This window comes from Lineus longissimus, chromosome 13 (genome assembly GCF_910592395.1).
Source record: "Lineus longissimus chromosome 13, tnLinLong1.2, whole genome shotgun sequence".
NCBI classification, from domain to species: Eukaryota; Metazoa; Nemertea; class Pilidiophora; order Heteronemertea; family Lineidae; genus Lineus; species Lineus longissimus.
Window position 1 is genome coordinate 11,645,752 of NC_088320.1, and position 18,412 is coordinate 11,664,163.

An 18,412-nucleotide genomic window follows, 5' to 3' on the forward strand; every position below is an offset into this window, starting at 1 on the left:
TGGAGCTACAATTCGACACATTCGGCACCAACGCCAGGCGATCATAATTCCCGAACCGAAAAGTCCGGATTCGATAAACAGCTTCCCCGAAAAGGGATTCTGGAGCTCCAATCAGTTCAAATCACAAGGCAAGCATAACCAACTGCTTTCCTTGGAGTCTTTCTGAGTCCTCGCCAAAAGCACACACCAACAACCCTAGATCACCTAACCACTCGCCATTGTCAAGTCATTGTTTTTAAAGTCATTGTAAAGTCATTGATCTGCACTATTGTCCAGTCCTACATGAATGTTCATTCCTGATTCTAACTGATTCCATGTTACATCACTATGAGCTTGGATAACATTATGACCATGGTTATGGTTACATGATTCTGATCTTAGATTACATAGCTCAATCGACTCACAATAAACTCACCAATTAATATAGGGAAGAAATAAAACAAAACATGGGATTCATCACACCTGGACTGCGAAGATCCGATCCGATGTGCCTTAGATAACCCTGAATCATCAGCGCAGTGGTCGCAAAATATTGAATACGGCATGTTAAGACATCTTGCTGCAGACAAACAGATAAATTATGACGTTTAACAGCGTTACCTTTATACAGTGCTAGGTGATCGCTGGATTTATGAGCTTTTTAATGTTCGGTGGCTTTGGTAGACATGGCGGCGCTTGCACACAGTGCAGAGTTCACTATAGTTGTCTCTGACATCGGCATCGGCCAACCAGATGGAGGCACATACGATGCTATTTCTCTTTTAGCGTGTGCTCTATTGTGTATCAATCCGGACTGTTTAACAGTAGCCGCGCTACACGTTGATGCACGGTTTCACTGTCATCTGAGTGAAAAGAAGGCCACGTGTATGGAAAGGGTGGTGGCGTGTCGTCAAATGGGTTCACGGGTATACCAGAAGAAGGTACGTGTAGCTTTCTGTGCAACCAAGTGACAGTGTAAAACACTATTGGTTTCTCTAAATGGTATACGTGATAGATAATTGATCGAGGGGTATTCTGTTTTTCTGGTCCTCCATGTCCAAGGAGGTTCTCGAGTAGTAGCCCGGAGATATATCTGCACTTTCCAGACTGATGATTGGTGGGCTGGATCTTATTACGGTATCAGGCAAGAACTCACTATCCAGATTCAGTCGGTCCTCTTTTAAAAATAGCGGGAAATTTTGTCTTGAATCTGTATGATTTTTTTATGGGCTCACTCGATTATCATGTTTAAATGGTTTGATTTCTGATTTTCGGAGGTTTCATACACAAAACCGCACGGGATTGATTTCAAGAGATATATATCAGACCACACCCGAGTAGTGGTCATTGGCTTGGAAAACCTTTAGGCTGTGGGTCTAGCGGTTTGCTTGTGGTATACCACACCGGCAGAAATCAAACGACGACTCAGCGACGACTCCATTCGACACCAACGCCAGGCGGTCATAATTCCCGAACCGAAAAGTCCGGATTCGATAAACAGCTTCCCCGAAAAGGGATTCTGGAGCTCAAATCAATTCCAAGGCAAGCATAACCAACTGCTTTCCTTGGAATCTTTCTGAGTCCTCGCCAAAAGCACACACCAACAACCATAGATCATCCAACCACTCGCCATTGTCAAGTCATTGTTAAGTCATTGTAAAGTCATTGATCTGCACTATTGTCCAGTCCTACATGAATGTTCATTCCTGGTTCTAACTGATTCCATATTACATGACTATGATCTTGGATAACATTATGACCATGGTTATGGTTACATGATTCTGATCTTAGATTACATAGCTCAATTGACTCACAATAAACTCACCAATTAATATAGGGAAGAAATAAAACAAAACATGGGATTCATCAAACCTGGACTGCGAAGATCCGATCCGATGTGCCTTAGATAACCCTGAATCATCAGCGCAGTGGTCGCAAAATATTGAATACGGCATGTTAAGACATCTTGCTACAGACAAACAGATCAATTATGACGTTTAACAGCGTTACCTTTATACAGTGCTAGGTGATCGCTGGATTTATGAGCTTTTTTAATGTTCGGTGGCTTTGGTAGACATGGCGGCGCTTGCACACAGTGCAGAGTTCACTATAGTTGTCTCTGACATCGGCATCGGCCAACCAGATGGAGGCACATACGATGCTATTTCTCTTTTAGCGTGTGCTCTATTGTGTATCAATCCGGACTGTTTAACAGTAGCCGTGCTACACGTTGATGCACGGTTTCACTGTCATCTGAGTGAAAAGAAGGCCACGTGTATGGAAAGGGTGGTGGCGTGTCGTCAAATGGGTTCACGGGTATACCAGAAGAAGGTACGTGTAGCTTTCTGTGCAACCAAGTGACAGTGTAAAACACTATTGGTTTCTCTCAATGGTATACGTGATAGATAATTGATCGAGGGGTATTCTGTTTTTCTGGTCCTCCATGTCCAAGGAGGTTCTCGAGTAGTAGCCCGGAGATATATCTGCACTTTCCAGACTGCTGATTGGTGGGGCTGGATCTTATTACGGCATCAGGCAAGAACTCACTATCCAGATTCAGTCGGTCCTTTTTTAAAAATAGCGGGAAATTTGGTCTGGAATCTGTATGATTTTTAATGGGCTCACTCGGTTACCATGGTTTACATGGTTTGATTTCTGATTTTCGGAGGTTTCATACACAAAAGCGCACGGGATTGATTTCAAGAGATATATATCAGACCACACCCGAGTAGTGGTCATTGGCTTGGAAAACCTTTAGGCTGCGGGTCGAGCGGTTTGCTTGTGGTATACCACACCGGCAGAAATCAAACGAAATCAAACGAAATCGAATTATATCAGTGTGGAATTACATTTACATGGTTGTGTTGTAGGATGTTGCCCAGTGGGTTTCTGAACACTTCCTGTCTGGTGTGAATGAGGAGAAGGAATGAGGTGTTAATTTGCTTAGGGTAAGTGTGCCAAACCTTTTGTAATATACAATGTACACTTGGTTGACATCGCTAGGTTTAGTGAAACCAGTTTCAAAGTAGTTACACGTATTCAGTTGGGTTGTTTAGTTAGTTTGGTGTGATAGCCAGTTTGTATTAGTTTGGTGTGATAAGCCAGTTTGTATTAGTTTGGTTGTAGATAGCCAGCTTTGTATAGATCTTTGTGTAATAGGCCTGTGGAAGTGTACAGTGGTAATTTACATGTGGGAGGACAGGGTGTTGTCCGGTATGACCGTCTGGTATTGTATATGTATGGGCGGGTCAAAGTACTGTGTGGTGTATGGAGCTCCATCCGGGTAATTAATTAATTAGTAATTTAGTTAAGCTAATTGCATGCTTGCCGCTGGGTGTGTTTACTTGTTCATAGTTGTTAAATTTCTACCAGTTACTTAGTATGTTTCCTGTTTATTCTATTTTAGTTCCTATATTAAACGTGAAGTGCAGAAACCCGTCGGTTGTGTCATCACTGGTCGCAGCGTCAATCTGGGCACAACATCGAATCTGTGACAACATTCAAACGCTTTCTCCGGGCAAAAAGGTTAAAGATTAACTGTCAGTTTGTGTCCTATCAATGACGACGTTACATCTTTCGGTAAACTCTGGGTTAACACTATTAACAAGAATAAGCCCGCTGTTAACCATTAGATTAGATCACTTTGCAACGTTCTGGGACAACCAAAGGTTAATTCAAAATTAACATTTTTTTTATTCTTGTGTTCACTCCGAATTAGCCTGCATGACATTGCTTTAACACTAACACATAGAGTTAGCACATTTCCATAGCAAATACTCGTAATATCTAATGTCTAAGGTTTCAATGTGATTATGGCATGTATGGCTTGCAGTCTATTTGATCCTAAGCCATATTGTGCTGTTACTCGTCGTGGCTGTGTGCGTCTGCACGTATACGGCGGCGGTTACAAACTGTAACTCGACCTCGTGTCAGCTACAATCCTGGAAAGTCGATCAACCCCGATTGAACTTTACTTTAGGAACAACACGAAAGCATCAGCAATTGAGGCGGTGAGAACCATGAGTCGCCAAATCGAAAATTTGGTCAAAAATTAGTTAAGTGCATGTAGCAACATCTTACGCTGAATTCTAATTTTGACACATTGAGGTAGTTTAGATGGAACCACTCCAATTTTTTTCCATTAAAATGTAACAAAATTAACCTTTAGCTTCTTCGTTCATCTTGGAACCGGTTTTAGTCCGCATTGTACATACAACCGCTGTGCCGTCAGTACTAGTTCTCCGGGTGAGCAGTTTATGTGTACCTAGAAGATTTTTACCGGAGCAGATTTTCGTGTTTGAAGACAATTTTACACAAAACTGTGTGGTGTTAGATCATCAAACTTTGGAGGGACCTTTGTCTCCTTAGGACCAATTTATCTAGAGCTTCCTGGTAAGTTTATAAGTAACTGTGTATTTGTAATAAGTGTTTTTACGGGTGCAATTTCGGACTTTTGTAAACTTGTCCGCCATGTTTGATGACGTCATTCTCATCAATTTGTTTGGAAGCTGGACGCTTGTTTTCCGCGTGTTGTAAGTTTTAAAGTGGTTCAAAAGCAGGATATTTTGAGCATAAAAGTGTTTTGAAATGTTTCATGTGGTAAAACTATGTTTATAGCATCTGGGGATGTCGATTTCAAAGCTCTGGATTTTGAAGTGTGGTTACAAATTGTGCCTAAAGATGGTGCATCTTTCAAAACATTGAGCATCTTTCAAGAATCGTAATTTATCTGGGGACGGGATAGCCCGTGGGAGGACCCCGTAGGGGGGTATCAAAGCTCATGTAAGCCCCAAAACAATGAGATTGCCTGCACACCAGGCCCAATTAGCCAACTAGCGGTTCTCCTAGTAGAACTCTTACTAGTACACTGAGAATTATCATTTAAGTCAGCTTAGTACTGTCTTACATTCTGTCAGATTCCTCACGCACATGTTTATGCATTGTGTAGCTTGCTAATAGCAGCACTGGTTATCCATGAGGATGAATGTACTTTGATTAATCTATAGGCAAAGCAAGGGCAGTAGCTTTGATCTTTTTGGTGTACCAACTCCAAATTGACTTGAGTCAGCTCCTAAACCCAGAGGGTTATATTTGAGCAATCCTATCTAATCTATTGGTATTTCTGGGGAGATAAACAATGAATTCTAAAGATGCCAGATCCTTCGGTTCCCCTGGATGCACCAAGTGTGCACATATATCCAGATGATATCATCATCATTGGCACTTTTATAGAACTAGAAGATCTAGTTGAGTTTTTGGACGAGTTAATTGAACTCATGGTCCGTCTTATAGACGGCGAAGATATCAACATGAGTCGATATCCTTCTATCAACCATTTACTGTAAATATGAGATTGTTTGGAGAGTGTTTTAATCAGACCAAGAGCTGATTGCTATGTTTAAAGAGTTTCACTGTATTTGTGTAGTTGTAAATAGTTGTAAATAGTTGAAGTCAAGTGTTGACATTAAAATATATAATCACATATAAGTGTCTGTCCTTTGTGGAACAGTAGAGTCTTCATCTTCCTGAGTCATATCCTCCGATTCTCCATGGCCCTTCAGTTCAGTCCCTTCAGTTCACAAGGGCAAAGTTCACACGGCAATGTCCACAGGGTAACTGAGAAAAAGGTCCAGTTTCAAAGATGAATTCCAAGTATAACTGCGAAAATGTCCAGTTCCGTGTAAGTGCCCAGATATGGCGACACAGGGGTGTAAAGGGTTAAGAGGCAATTATACGGACTTAAGCCTAGTTCATACTCCGACGCACGACCGCCGGCGACCGACGCACGATCAAATTCTCGACGCCGACGTCGTGGTGTTGATTCATACTTTCGCGTGCGACGGCGATGGCCATCGGCGTCCGGACGCGCGTTCGGTCGGCGTGCGATATTAAAGAGTTCAACAAATTTGAACTCTCTGCGTCCGATCGCGGCGTCGTACCAACGAATGATCACTTTTCTGGTCATGGGACCAAGGCCTCATGTTTATGCATATTTTCAAAGGCGCCCAGTTCAAACTGGAAAGACGGGGAATAGGAATTGATTACGTCGTTTTACGCTTGAGCTTCCTCACATAACGAAGCTAAAATGTCGGACGCAGAAGAGCTACTAATATGTGAAGTAAAACGTTACAAATATCTTTATGACATTTCCAGATCCGACAACAAGGACAGCCTGAAGAAGGAAAATGCGTGGCGGGCAATCGCGTGAGCATTCATAGTCACGCGATACGACGCCTACAAAATCGTGCGATGGCATAGACGACCGACGCAGGACGCTGCGTTCGACGCCGGCGATGGTCGTGCGTCGAGGTATGAATCCACTTTTAGGCTATCCGTTCCCAATAAGAACACGGAATTTAGGCGTTTCGATTCGAATACGTATATGTGTGCGTTTCACAGCTGCAGCGACGACTCCATTCGACACCAACGCCGGGCGATCCTAATACCCGAACCGAAAAGTCCGGATTCGATAAACAGCTTCCCCGAAAAGGGATTCTGGAGCTCCAATCAATTCAAATCACAAGGCAAGCATAACCAACTGCTTTCCTTGGAGTCTTTCTGAGTCGTCGCCAAAAGCACACAACCATATATCACCCAACCACTCGCCATTGTGAAGTCATTGATAAATTGTAAAGTCATTGATCTGCACTATTGTCCAGTCCTACATGAATGTTCATTTCTGATTCTAACTGATTCCATATTACATGACTATGATCTTGGATAACATTATGACCATGGTTATGGTTACATGATTCTGATCTTAGATTACTTAGCTCAATTGACTCACAATAAACCCACCAATTAATATAGGGAAGAAATAAAACAAAACATGGGATTCATCACACCTGGACTGCGAAGATCCGATCCGATGTGCCTTAGATAACCCTGAATCATCAGCGCAGTGGTCTCAAAATATTGAATATGGCATTTTAAGACATCTTGCTGCAGACAAACAGATCAATTATGACGTTTAACAGCGTTACCTTACAGTGCTAGGTGATCGCTGGATTTATGAGCTTTTTTAATGTTCGGTGGCTTTGGTAGACATGGCGGCGCTTGCACACAGTGCAGAGTTCACTATAGTTGTCTTTAACATCGGCATCGGCCAGCCAGATGGAGGCACATACGATGCTATTTCTCTTTTAGCGTGTGCTCTATTGTGTATCAATCCGGACTGTTTAACAGTAGCCGCGCTACACGTTGATGCACGGTTTCACTGTCATCTGAGTGAAAAGAAGGCCACGTGTATGGAGAGGGTGGTGGCGTGTCGTCAAATGGGTTCACGGGTATACCAGAAGAAGGTACGTGTAGCTTTTTGAGCAACCAAGTGACAGTGTAAAACACTATTGGTTTCTCCCAATGGTATACGTGATAGATAATTGATCGAGAGGTATTCTGTTTTTCTGGTCCTCCATGTCAAAGGAGATTCCCGAGTAGTACCCAGAGATATATCTGCACTTTCCAGACTGATGATTTGTGGGCTGGATATTATTACGGTATCAGGCAAGAACTCACTATCCAGATTCAGTCGGTCCTTTTTTTAAAATAGCGGGAAATTTTGTCTTGAATCTGTATGATTTTTATGGGCTCACTCGGTTACCAAGGTTTACATGGTTTGATTTCTGATTTTCGGAGGTTTCATACACAAAACCGCACGGGATTGATTTCAAGAGATATATATCAGACCACACCCGAGTAGTGGTCATTGGCTTGGAAAAACTTTAGGCTGCGGGTCGAGCGGTTTGCTTGTGGTATACCACACCGGCAGAAATCAAACGAAATGGTTTTGTACTTCAAAAAAGATATTTCACAGGTCAAGAGAATCACCACTTTCGGAATTACATTAGTTCTGCGCTTTGACTCACCATATAGTTCGCTAGATGAGACTTCAAAACATTGCTCTGTGTAGCTTATAACAGAATTAGGCTTCACCCGTGCATATAATTTGGTTGCTGTGCGGGATACGTTTGTTTGAATAGGGTGTAGAAAGTTGAAATGTCCTTGGATAGAATGTTCGGGGAATAATGATTTGATTATACGCTTTATTCTCTCAGCTGTTGACGGTTGAGCCCACCATAACATATTACACAATTCCTCAGGATACAACAGGGCCGAAAACCTTTTCAAGGAGGGCACTTTCTACTTCTAAACGTTTGTCACAAAACGCGTCATTTCTAACTATGGTTGTCAGTGTGTCAGTATGAGTGTTGGTGTGAAGGGGTTAATGTTTGGTTTGAATGGGTGTGTTGTAGGAAGTTGCCCAGTGGGTTTCTGAGCACTTCCTGTCTGGTGTGAATGAGGAGAAGGAATGAGGTGTGAATTTGCTTAGGGTAAGTGTGCCAAACCTTTTGTAATATACAATGTACACTTGGTGGATATCGCTAGGTTCAGTGAAACCAGTTTCAAAGTAGTTACACGTATTCAGTTGGGTTGTTTAGTTAGTTTGGTGTGATAAGCCAGTTTGTATTAGTTTGGTGTGATAAGCCAGTTTGTATTAGTTTGGTTGTAGATAGCCAGCTTTGTATAGATCTTTGTGTAATAGGCCTGTGGAAGTGTACAGTGGTAATTTACATGTGGGAGGATAGGGTGTTGTCCGGTATGACCGTCTGGTATTGTATATGTATGGGCGGGTCAAAGTACTGTGTGGTGTATGGAGCTCCATCCGGGTAATTAATTAATTAGTAATTTAGTTAAGCTATTTGCATGCTTGCCGCTGGGTGTGCTTACTTGTTCATAGTTGTTAAATTTCTACCAGTTACTTAGTATGTTTCCTGTTTATTCTATTTTAGTTCCTATATTAAACGTGAAGTGCAGAAACCCGTCGTTTGTGTCATCACTGGTTGCAGCGTCAATCTGGGCGCAACATCAAATCGTGACAACATTCAAACGCTTACTCCTGGCAAAAAGGTTAAAGGTTACCTGTTTTCTGGATTTAATGAACTCGGGCACTGGTTAAGAAGCATTTGATGAGGTCAAATTCTTCGGTAAACCCTGGGTTAACACTATTAACAAGAATAAGCCCGCTGTTAACCATGAGATTAGACCTCTTTGCAAAGTTCTGGGACAACCAAAGGTTAATTCAAAATTAACAGTTTTTTTATTCTAGTGTTCACTCCGAATTAACTTGCATGACATTGCTTTAACACTAACACATAGAGTTAGCACATTTCAATAGCAAATATTCGTAATATCTAATGTCTAAGGTTTCAATATGATTATGGCATATATGGCTTGCAGTCTACTAGATCCGAAGCCATATTGTGCTGTTGCTCGTCGTGGCTTTGTGCGTCTATACGTATACGGCGGCGGTTACAAACTGTAACTCGACTTCGTGTCAGCTACAATCCTGGAAAGTCGATCAACCCCGATTGAACTTTACTTTAGGAACAACACGAAAGCATCAGCAATTGAGGCGGTGAGAACCATGAGTCGCCGAAGCGAAAATTTCGTCAAAAATGAGTTAAGTGCATGTAGCAACCTCTTACGCTGAATTCTATTTTTGACACATTGTGAGTAGTTGAGATGGAACCACTCCAATTTTTTCCATTAAAATGTAACAAAATTAACCTTTAGCTTCTTCGTTCATCTTTGAACCGGTTTGAGTCCGCATTGTACATACAACCGCTGTGCCGTCAGTACTCGTTCTCCGAGTGAGCAGTTTATGTGTACCTAGAAGATTTTTACCGGAGCAGATTTTCGTGTTTGAAGACAATTTTACACAAAACTGTGTGGTGTTAGATCATCAAACTTTGGAGGGACCTTTGTCTCCTTAGGACCAATTTATCTAGAGCTTCCTGTTAAGTTTATAAGTAACTGTGTATTTGTAATAAGTGTTTTTACGGGTGCAATTTCGGACTTTTGTAAACTTGTCCGCCATGTTTGATGACGTCATTCTCATCAATTTGTTTGGAAGCTGGACCCTTGTTTTCCGCGTGTTGTACGTTTTAAAGTGGTTCAAAAGCAGGATATTTTGAGCATAAAAGTGTTTTAAAATGTTTCATGTGGTAAAACTATGTTTATAGAATCTGGGGATGTCGATTTCAAAGCTCTGGATTTTGAAGTGTGGTTACAAATTGTGCCTAAAATTGGTGCATCTTTCAAAACATTGAGCATCTTTCAAGAATCGTAATTTATCTGGGGACGGGATAGCCCGTGGGAGGACCCCGTAGGGGGGTATAAAAGCTCATGTAAGCCCCAAAACAATGAGATTGCCTGCACACCAGGCCCAATTAGCCAACTAGCGGTTATCCTAGTAGAACTCTTACTAGTACACTGAGAATTATCATTTAAGTCAGCTTAGTACTGTCTTACATTCTGTCAGATTCCTCACGCACATGTTTATGCATTGTGTAGCTTGCTAATAGCAGCACTGGTTATCCATGAGGATGAATGTACTTTGATTAATCTATAGGCAAAGCAAAGGCAGTAGCTTTGATCTTTTTGGTGTACCAACTCCAAATTGACTTGAGCCAGCTCCTAAACCCAGAGGGTTATATTTGAGCAATCCTATCTAATCTATTGGTATTTCTGGGGAGGTAAACAATCAATTCTAAAGATGCCAGAACCTTCGGTTCCCCTGAATGCACCAAGTGTGCACATATCCAGATGATATCATCATCATTGGCACTTTTATAGAACTAGAAGATCTAGTTGAGTTTTTGGACGAGTTAATTGAACTCATGGTCCGTCTTATAGACGGCGAAGATATCAACATGAGTCGATATCCTTCTATCAACCATTTACTGTAAATATGAGATTGTTTGGAGAGTGTTTTAATCAGACCATAAGCTGATTGCTATGTTTAAAGAGTTTCACTGTATTTGTGTAGTTGTAAATAGTTGTAAATAGTTGAAGTCAAGTGTTGACATTAAAATATATAATCACATATAAGTGTCTGTCCTTTGTGGAACAGTAGAGTCTTCATCTTCCTGAGTCATATCCTCCGATTCCCCATGGCCCTGATCCCTTTTGAAAGTCCCTGCCTGAGGAATTCAGAAATGTCTTCCTGATTGTGCCTTTGTCCCTGTCTCTATAGTGACACCTTGACCGCTCAGAATGGCTTTCCCGTTACAAACAATTCAGATATTGAGGACCCAGAACCAACCCTTTTTTTAAATTGAAAGTCATTTAGTAGACCAGTTCTTACCGCCTAAATTTATGCCTCATACGCGGGTTATGGTTAAATTAACGGATAGAAGGTCCTTATTTTGTCTCTGTGTCACTATGATATTGAGATATGTGACCCACTCTGCCAAATTGAGGCTGTAGGGAGAAATTCCTGAAATTGAGCTATTGGTACTGGCTTATTCTTTAAAATGATGCCTGATGCATGAGGATCTCTTGATGATACCCTGAGATACGAACATCAGAATATATCACCCTCTTAAATAAAAAGATGAGACAACCTTGTCCGAAAATAGGTTATTTATGGATAAGCACTTGAAAGAGCAACTTGGCTTTAGTGGCCTCGAAACACATCTAGACATAGTTGAAATGACTCGGGAAAGATATAAAATCATTTTTCTTCCCCTTTTCCCTTTTTCTCCCTTCTTCGATGATAGTAATAATAAAGTAATATTTATTTTTCCCTTCCCAAAACCTGATAAAGCCGCTACCCTACCAAAGTCGTCCTGAAACAACTTGGTCTTAAGCCGACTTTTGAAAGTGTCATTGTTTGGAGGGAGTTTCACATGTTTGGGAGACCGTTGCACGGCTGCAGAAAGTTGGACAATGTTTGAAGATCGTGTGTGCTGTGGATTGTTCTCTGGTCGTAGTATCCCATCGAAATACTTTGGTGGAGGTCCGTTCAAAACCTTGTATGCCAAAAGAAACGCCTTGTGTGAGATCCTGCATTTTACCGGCAGCAGGTGTAACTCTTTGAGCACAGGTTTTATGTGCTCAAATTTCCGCCGGCGGCAAACTGAAGCAGCCCAATTTCCAATGCGCTCAAGTGAAATAGTACTTTTCGGAAGACCGTACAGAATACCATTTAAACATAGGCTACCGAGGATGCTCTTTCAGAATTTGTGATGTTCAGCTGACTCCCCCGAAGAATCAATGACTGATTTTCCGAATCTTAACGAGTATTGGCTCGGGAGTTGGGTTTGTTCCGAACAATGGGTCACTGATTTTTCTCTGTCTTTGATGGTTGAGGCAAGACCAAGATAAATTGAGGTTTGCGTCAATATCCGAGTGGCACCGACGGCAAATAATGTTTGGGCAGCAAACGAACGACTCGGCTAAACATATCGGCGGCAGCTCTCACTAAAGATGTTGTTCTCTGTGATTCAGCATCTATATCACTTGAAGCAAGATATCACAATTAAAGGAGAGTTTCCAGCGCATAGTGCTAGAGTTTATTACCACCAGGGACTCCAAGTAGTCGCGATGGCCGCTCCTGTCGATATGATCTTCTCAACGCCTCGAAATGTGTATGTCTATCGCCTGAACAAGACAATGTCTTCTTATATACTGACTTGGCATTTCACTGTAAAAAATCTAGTCCTCATATCTGGTGAGTATAGGAATAGTTTTTTAGGAATAAGTAATACAGGAGCTAACTGGTTTGTGTCGGAACGGAGGACTGTCAAAATCACCATATTTGAACTTGAAGGTAACATACTGAAACTAAAAATCCCTTATAATGAATTTAAGACGCTTCTTGTGAGTGGGCGTAAACGTTTTCGGTGGTTAAGAGTGGCGACATGCGGAGAAAATGTTTTCTTAGAGCTAACTTATGCGACGAAACGAAGATATGGCAACAGCAAGACGAACGGACCCATCGCTGTCTCACTGTCATTTCTACACTGGTTCAAGATACAAGACTGTGGACTTTTCTTCAAGCTTAAACATGTAAAGAACTTGGGTTCAGCAGGACAGCGTCAAAAGGCAGGGTTGTACGAAAGGAGTGTTCAACTCAAAAGTATCCAGTGTGATAGAGAATGTGTTTATTCGTTTACCTTCAGACCTTTTACAATCCGATGCAAAACTCTCATTGATGACAAAACAAAGATGGAGGTCTTCAATGACTTATGGCTCATGTATAAATATAACGAAGCCTATCTATTTGGAAACAAATACCTTATAGTTAAAGCTGACAATAGCATCGAACTATTTGATAAAAGACAGGATTTGCATGGAAAGTTTCTAAGTGTGTACGAAATCGTTCACGTAGACAATGATCTCGTTAAAACTAAGAACAAATTAATTAGTAGCGGGAGTGGCCAAATGAGGTTGCTGATGTCCTTCACCGCCAAACATGACACGTCATATGCTATCCTTCCAACCAAAGCTGGTGAATTCGTTAGCTGGCCAAGGGGGAATAGGGGCCAGCATAAACCTTTAGTCGCGAAGATCTATAGCAAAAGAGTTTAATAAAAGGTGAATAAGCAATGGAAAACTCTCGGAATTCGTTCCAGAGTGGTAAGTTAGGTTAAAAAAAAATATTTTTCATATTTTGACAAAGTGTTGTGAATATTACGCGTTGTACTTCCGAGTGTTCCACCACTTATAATACTAGTAGAGAAAAAGACGTCAGGGCCACGGGAGGTTGTTTCCACTATCATACCAGGGATGAAGACAATTGAGGCTAAGATCCCACGGAAGGTTGTTTCCACTACCAGTGAAAAAGAAAACGATCGTGACCATTGGCCCATGGAAGGGTGTTTCGTCCCTACCAGTGACACACTGATGTTTTGGGAATCCCCATTTCTTGCTACTCAAGAGTTGAATACAATATACTGGCTTTGTTTGGAGGAAAATCTTCCATTTCTAGTAGAACTTCGGTGGCTTAACACTCATCTCTCACAATAAATTGCAGAAAAATGGTTGCTTACTGATAGTACACAGGCAAAAGTTTCCGTCCACGGATAGCTGATGGCCCATGAACGTTCCATCCATGGAGTCCATGGATGGATAGTTCATGATTATCGCAAACAACGTTTAACAACTGGTCTCCCATCAGCTATCCACTGATGGGCCATGGGTGGAACGTTCATGGGGCTTCCATGGATGGAACGTTCATGGGACTTCCGTGGTAGATTCTATGCTGTGAGTTCAATCATAGTTCCACTAGAAAAAAAAAGAAATAAAATCTTTTTAACCCATATTTATTATATTAAACTTAATGTGCATTTTACACCATACCTTACAATAATGTTTTCATCTTATTTACAATCATTTCATTTACACGTTAATTACAATTACAATTAAATTTACCCATTTAATTACAATCACTTTATTTACATTTGAATGAAAAAAAATTGCCCCTTATTTACAATCATTTTACTTTACAATTACTTACAATTAATCCCTTCTATACAATTAACCCCCGTATTAACATGTTACAATCAACGGATTCCCCACCCGCTTTACAATTATTTACAATTAATCCCTTCTATTCAATTAACCCCCATAATTACATGTTACAATCAATGGCTTTCCCCACCCGCTTGTCGTCTATCTCCAACAGCTTGGCCCAGCTGTCGGGGCTACCCACAGCTAGGCACCTGTAATTCGTACAGCCACGCCAAAAGTCTTTCTCCTCTGGCTCTGCTGGGCCCTCATCTCGACGGAACAGCTTGACGCTGTAGGCAAATGAGCGCTGCAATGCAAATGGCGAGCGATTAATTAGAATGCAATATCACAGGGTATGGCTGTTTGTCTGGTCAAAATAAAGTAGTGATGAATAGTCTAATTTTGGCCATCTCCATGTACATGAGGGGTGCACTTGCAATCTGCAGATACATGTTCGCTGCTAACTGAATACATGTAATGAAACATATATCGTAACTCTATGGCAGGTCCATGACAAGCACATATCACACTGTTGGATGAACCATGTATCATGTACCGACCGGCATGGCCATGGGATGTACTCCCTTGGGGTTTCCATTTAGCTGTTGAATAGAAATATACACTTACAGTAAATCTATCAAGCAGAACAGGTCAGATCAATCTAGATCAGATATGTTTATATCGGATAAGTTTAGATTTATGTTAATGGGCAGGGTGAATAATATCAAAACTCCAGCCCAACAACGCAGACAGCACTCATCAGATAATCCTATTCAACATAATCACGATGAGCAGTATATTGTCAGTTGAGTGGAAATGTTGATGTTGATGTGCATGTGATTGTACCAGGTTACATAAGACTGGTCAAGCGACTTAAGCACTTAATACACTGCTGCTAATAGGCTAATAGCGACCTATATGTAAGTTACCCTGGGACTCTAATAATTGATTCTCATAAGTTTTGGGGCCGTTAATTAATAACTTAAGATCGTTTAGTGAACACCCCGGGGTGAACACTCAATGTTAATCATGTGTATGTTCCATACTGTGTGAATTTCGTTTATTGATTTCGATTGCTATAGCTTGGCCGAAAGACAAGGTAACTGTATTCTGGATGAACCCAGGCAGATGCATACAAATTAGAGGAATTACCTTTCTCTTCAGGTCACTCCTGTACTGAGTAAACCTATGTTTCTTGTGACTGTAGCACGCCTGGATAATGTGCGGATCTGTAGAATCAAAGCCGTGCGTATTCAGCAGCGATGTTTTTTATTTTATCCTTGAAAGAGAAACGACATGGTGAAAGGTGAATCATATTTAAAACACTAGTGACTATGCAGTACACATGTTCCGTCAACTAGTATTTAGAATGACTTCAGTCAATAGCTAGGCTTGGATCAGGCCTTCGGACACCGTGGCCGTGGTGGTAACAGAAAGATCATCATGGCCTTATCATTGCCATGCTTTACAAAGAGGGCTAAACGAGTTGTTATTCTGATTGGTTGTGATTGTTGTCCTTGATTATGAGGCCTACCACTGAACACCTAGCATGATTTGAAATGTTTGCATGGCGTGGGATCATCAGTTTATGGTTCCTAACTATTGTAATTCAAAACTTGACTTTCTGCTAGCAATTGGCTGTTGTCTGGCATGCATACGTCAAGGAAAATGACTTTTTTAGCCAACAGTCATATGGTTCCTGCAAATAGATATGTAAATGTAAGAAAATAAACGTAACCATTCATAAAGGCCTTAGTTGAAGTTGTACAAACTGCCACAATGATATGTATAGAGAATATGTCCATACCTGTCAGTCAAAGTCAATTATCACCCCTGCCGTTTTCCGGTGTAGAAGTTTAAAATGTCCTATAATTTGGATAGAATGTCCGGGGAACAAAGGTTTCTATTATGCGCTTCAGTCTCTGAGCTACAATAGACCCGGACACTTTTTCCAGGGGACTTTTTTTACTTCTTCACCAGCTACATAGATCTCATTACCGTCTGCGCTAATGACCCTGATATTCATAATATCCCTAGTTTCTTAGATCATGAGATAAAATTACAATGTATTCAGATTAAGAATTCTTCTTCAATAGTTATTGAACCTCACCATTATAACTGACTCGGTTACTTTGAATGCTTTTGATAACATCTTCTTCAGAGATGCGATTTCTCTTGTCATGGCATCCATCTGATTAGCCATTTTGTTATTGGTCGCCTTCTGGTGGTCAGAAGCCTTTCTTAAGTACGCCAACTCTTTGACTGAAGTCAAGCAGAGACAGCATGTATCAAATGTATAGAAAATTGGTTTAATTGCTTTATATGTTGGCCACGTTCAATAAACATGTTCGAGGACCTCACTACACATATATAAGTATATCTGAAGTGTGAGAAGAAAATGATAAAAGAAGAGTCGATTATCAGGGGCGGAGCGTGATGTCGCAGCAGGGATGGGGGGGGGGAGGGGTCGCCCGTTTTGCAAAATGCGAGCGCCGAAGGCGCAAAACCCTGCGAACGCGAGACCGAGCAATTCAAATAGCATTCTGCGATTATATACCATAGAGAGCGCGGGAACGATCCCATGTCGTCACCAGTATCCCGGATGTCGCACACTATTGATTTAGTCTCTGTCGCCCTACATAAATTAGGGTTGCGATGAGTCTCTTAGTCTTAGCCTAGGTAAATGTTCCCGAAATAAATAAACCCGCCGTTTCAGGTGACTACAGCGTATTGTCAATATTAGAGATTGGAGGACCCAGCTATAAACATTATGATATTTTATTCTATAAACTTACGGATTTCGGCCAACTGCCCAGAACGTCCATCTGCTCTTGAACTTGTGCTGGGCACCACTACATTTCGATGTCTGCTTGGCGGGGAGAAGGTGACCGAACAGCAACTTCTTCATCGAATAGTTCCTGGCTTCCGGCTTCTGCAGGCACCGACTCTTCTTGTGGCACATGTAAAGTTACAGAGTGATATTTGGACACGTTCTGACGAAACATTATCTGCATGGTGGGTAATATCAAGTAATACTCACAGATATACCGCAGGGATGTATAGCTAAAGACAGAAGTGTCTTGTATAGAAGCCCCTGGATTTCGTACTAATCTCTTATGCGAATTCAATTTTACAATTGGTGCCCCACGGAATGTCGCATGTCGGCATTGTTTAGCGGGAAACCACATTGTTGGCCACAAACAGGGACTGGGCCGGTGTCGAAGTTTAAAATGTCCTAGGATGAAATGTCCGGAAACAAAGGATTCTACTATGCGCTGAGCTGTTGACGGCCATGGCCTCTGTAGAACCATATGCAATAATCTGTCTGAATACAACAGGCCCGGACTCATCCCGTGGTAAGAATATTAAGCTGTAAAATCGTAAGCCGAGCAAACGCCAAGGTAGAGATTATCTAAACAATCCGGGACCAGCCCATCATAATCCTGGGATACTAGTTTAAGAAACATTTTCATTATGTCATCAATACGCGGTTTGTTTTGCCCATTATATATTGCGTTTTCACGTCTTTGTTACAAATGTATCTTTAGGCCGACAATGCCCCTCCCTCTACAAGGGGAACGGGATTTGAAGCATTTAAATGTCTCACGTGATGACTGACGTCACATAGTCATTGTGTCACCGTGACTACCCGACTACCGTATATATCGTTTGATTATCGTAGGGCCGTTCCACAATTCCACAAATACAATGTAGCTATACTCCTTAAAACCGCTCTGCGTACGGGATTTATGAAGAAAATATCTTTGGGGATATTTTAAAGCCTTGAATACTGCCCAGCGCGTACGCATGGCGTAAACCGAAACGGTCTAATTAGCTTCCACCGACGTCGGCATATCTACGTAAATGGGAAGATAATATATGGCAAGCCAAAGCGGAATTTATTCAAGACTTTAGAATTACCATTCAAGAAGTTAAATATAAGTTCAAGAAGGAAATATATGTTCAAGACTAAAATATGTTCAACCTTGAATCAAATGTTTTCAACCTTGAATAAAATATGTTCAACCTTGAATAAAATATGTTCAACCTTGAATAAAATATGTCCAACCTTGAACAAAATATATTCAACCTTGAACAAAATATATTCAAGACTCACGTGACCATATTCAAGACGCAC

The 18,412-nt window shown here is 41.3% G+C and overlaps 1 long non-coding RNA gene across 1 annotated transcript; it reads right to left on the reverse strand.

The window, feature by feature from the left end:
- Nucleotides 1-13,930: 13,930 nt before the first annotated feature.
- On the reverse strand, nt 13,931-18,167 carry LOC135498439 (uncharacterized). The gene is made up of 3 exons (XR_010449050.1): nt 17,070-18,167; nt 16,385-16,536; nt 13,931-15,973 (listed from the first exon to the last, which is right to left on the reverse strand). It is a non-coding gene; the product is annotated as an uncharacterized LOC135498439 (long non-coding RNA).
- Nucleotides 18,168-18,412: the final 245 nt, after the last annotated feature.